Source organism: Triticum dicoccoides, chromosome 5A (genome assembly GCF_002162155.2).
Source record: "Triticum dicoccoides isolate Atlit2015 ecotype Zavitan chromosome 5A, WEW_v2.0, whole genome shotgun sequence".
In the NCBI taxonomy this organism is placed as follows: domain Eukaryota; kingdom Viridiplantae; phylum Streptophyta; class Magnoliopsida; order Poales; family Poaceae; genus Triticum; species Triticum dicoccoides.
This window is the reverse complement of record NC_041388.1, coordinates 247,223,910-247,227,847: the sequence shown is the minus strand read 5'-3', so window position 1 is coordinate 247,227,847 and position 3,938 is coordinate 247,223,910.

The window sequence follows — 3,938 nt, the reverse complement described above, 5'->3', positions numbered from 1 at the left end:
AAGACCAGCCGACGCCAGCGCAGTCGACTGGCCTCCCTCCTTTTACCATGGACCAAGTGAGGAAACCATCCTCTTTGAAGGTGATCCCGGAGGAGAAGGCGCAAGTTAGGGTGCTGGTCGAACGAGTGGTCCAGCTTATCCGTGACGGGGTCACTGGTATGGATCTCTTGGAGGTTTTCCTTTGGCGGCGCATCCAGCCTCTTCATGCTCGAGACCATCCGATGTGGATGTATTCGGGTCTTGACAACACCACTCGGATTCACCCGGAGGAGGTCGATGACGACACACTGGAGGGGTGGCTGTCGGGCATCATCGGAAACAAGGACAACCCCAAGGGAGCCAGGAGAGTTCCTCCATTCGATCAGTCCCATGAACCAGAAAAGGTCCGATTCTGAGCTTTTGATTATAACCTGAATTCACTCGCGCAGCTGTCTATACTGCGTCGACTGACTTTATTCTTCCTTCTTTCTTTCAGGCCCTTATCGAAATGTACTCAGTGCCCAACGGAGAGCAAGAGCAAGATCTGGAAGGAGAGGCGAGCGGCGGCGACAGTGGAGCATGGCATTCTGACGGAGAAGAGGACGAAGAAAGCGACGACTCAAGTGACGAAGAAGAAGTCGAGTCACCTCCTCGCAGGGAGAGGCGATCCAAGCTTGACCAAGAACGACCGAGCGCCCGTGAAAAGGTGATTGCTCAGACTGGTCAGTCTTCAAAGCATCCTCGGACATCTTCACCAACCCCAACTGAAAAAGTGTCAAAGCATCTCAAAGTTGCAGAGCAGAAGCCTCGGAAGGCGTTGCCGAAGATTAAGATTGACATCTCCGTCGCTTTTGCGTGAGTGTCTCCCTTTGTATTCACTCGATGCTCCGTGCTGTTTATTTTTTCTTGATTTAACCAGACGAACTTTGGAACTGGCAGCGCTGCTACTTCCAGGACCTCAGCTTACAGAGATGAGGATGCAGTCACTTCCAATCTGGGTATGATTTCTGTCATTCTGTCTTTATTTGGTCGACTCAACTGCAATGTGTACCATTGGGTGATGTGATTTTGGCGATTGATCTTTGAACAACTCCTAACATTATTGACCTCCCCTATGATGATGAAGAGCGTGAGCGGCCTTTGACAAGGAAAAATAGGAAAGCTCCTGCAAGCAAGGTGCCACAGTCGACGCCGATGGCGGAACCAGTCGTTCAGGACGCTGGTGATGCCAATCGGGGTTCTGTTACCTTCGCCATACCATTGTCGAGTGCCCTGCCTTCTTCGTCGACTGCTCAAGCTCCTGCCGACCCACCTTCAGTTTTTCCGATCCATCATGTCCCAGAGGACGAAGTGAATGCTGCCAAGGAAGCCATACGCCAGGCGGACATTATGATGGAGAAGGTGAAGATGGTGCGGGACGCCAATCAGGCCGCCTATGTCGCCAGCTCGGCTCTCCAAAGCAATGTTCAGGTTAGTTGGTCACCGCTTGTTCTGTTAGGATATGCTATCTGAAGACTCTCTTTCCAAAAATCTTTGCATCTGTACACCCACTGGGTGCATCGATTAAATTTTTGGACTAGTGGGGGCACGCTGAGTGCACCCACTGGGTGTAGTCCCCGAGACTACGGTCGACTGCTGGCAGTCGACTGTAGTCTTTGTATTTTGATTCTTTCGCTCGATCTGGTCTGGCCGTGTTGAGTGTAAACCAAACCGGTGGGGGCACGCAAAGTGCACCCACTGGGTGTAGTCCCCGAGACTACGGTGGACTGCTGGCAGTCGACTGTAGTCTTTGTATTTTGATTCTTTTGCTCGATCTGTTCTGGCCGTGTCGAGTGTAAACCAAACCGGTGGGGGCACGCAAAGTGCACCCACTGGGTGTAGTCCCCGAGACTATGGTGGACTACGGGCAGTCGACCGTAGTCTTAGTATTTATTGTCTTTGTCGTTTTTCGCTGTAAAATAACTTCCCCTCCCTGATTGCAGAAATCTTGTGATCTTGGAGCTCGCTTTGCTGACTTGGAGAAACAGCAGATCCAGCTAAACCTTGACTTGGAATTGGCCAAGACAGAGCTGCAAAAGGCCAAGGACGAGGCCAATGGTAAGACGAGCTTGTCGACTGGTTTGTCTTAGGCTTGAGTACCCTTCTGCTCTTTCTGAATCAAGCACCATTTCTTTGCAGAAAAATTGAACGAAGCTCTGGTGAAGAAGGATCAGGATTTGGCTGCTGCTCAAAAGAAAGCTGATGGCAGAACCTCTCTGGCTGAACAGAAACTGGCTTCAGTCACCCAATTGGAAGAAGAGAACGCCAAGATGAAATCTGCCCTGAACGAAGCCAACAAGGAGTGCACGCGCTTGAAGAATGACAAGGTCAACCTGTACGAGAAGATGGAAGGCATCGCTCGCAGGAGGGACGATCTGGAGAGCTATCTGAGGAGCCTTGCCAAGAAGTTGTTCATCAAGCTTGAAGGTATACATTTTGTTCTGACTGATGTTTTTTTTGGTCGACTCAGCATACGAAAATTGACTTATCCTTGGATCGTGAATGCAGAGTTTTGCCAAAACTTTGAGGAGGAGACTGGGCGGATTGAGCCAGGTTTGGACCCCATCAACTCTCCCGTGAAAGATGAAACCGCCATGAATCTTCTCCGACTGGAATCCCGCATCGACGGTGTTGTGGACTACTTGGCTCGACTGAAGGTCGCCATGTCACGGATCGACACGGCACTTTGGCCAGGGGCCACGCTCCAGAATGATCTCGAGTCTCTGATGACTCGACTTAACGAGATCCCTGGTCGAGTGCAGGAGTGGAAGAAATCTTCTGCCAGGTGTGGTGCTGATGTGGCTCTGTCTTTGGTTCGTGTCCACTGCAAGGAGGTGCGACAAGATAAGCTGGCAGCAATCAAGGTCGCCAACACCCAGAGGCATGACTTCCGATCTTTTATGGAGACTTTTATTGCTGCAGGCACTCAGATCGCCGACGGCGTCGACCTGGATGAGTTCGTCGAGCCTGCCAGTCCTCCTCCTGTGGAGTGAACAAACTTTTATGCCCCACCTTAAATTTGCCTCGGAATGCTGAGTGGTTTGTGTAACCATTAAACTCTTTCGGGCTGAATGCCCGAGCACTTCGATCTGCGGTCTGGAACCTTTTAGGATTTATCTGAACTTGGTTTGTCGTTGAATATCTTCATGAATTCTCCGTCGAGTGGAACTCGTTCTTCACTCGAGACAACTTTTGTATTTGTGGCGCAGCTCCGAAGGAGAAGGTAGCAGTCGACCTGCACCTCGTCGTCCTTGCGGGTCGGGATGGAGCACATGTTGTATTTGTGGCAAAGCTCCAAAGTAGAAGGTGGCAGTCGACCTGCACCTCGTCGTCCTTGCGGATTGGGATGAGCGCACATTGTATTTGTGGCGAAGCTCCGAAGGAGAAGGTGGCAGTCGACCTGCACCTTGTCGTCCCTGCGGATTGGGATGGAGCGCATGTTGTATTTGTGGCGAAGCTCCGAAGGAGAAGGTGGCAGTCGACCTACACCTCGTCGTCCCTGCGGATTGGGATGTGTTTCGTACTTAGGAGAGTACTGGACTGCAGCTAAGCCTCCGAGTGGGAGGGTCGCTCTCCACTCGGTAGGATTTTTCAAACTTAGGCGAGTAATGGACTGCAGCTAAGCCTCCGAGTGGGAGGGTCGCTCTCCACTCGGTAGGATTTTTCAAACTTATGCGAGTACTGGACTGCAGCTAAGCCCTCGAGTGGGAGGGTCGCTCACCACTCGGTAGGATTTTTCAAACTTAGGCAAGTACTGGACTGCAGCTAAGCCCCCGAGTGGGAGGGTCGCTCCCCACTCGGTAGGATTTTTCAAACTTATGCGAGTACTGGACTGCAGCTAAGCCCCCGAGTGGGAGGGTCGCTCTCCACTCGGTAGGATTTTTCAAACTTAGGCGAGTCCTGGACTGCAGCTAAGCCCC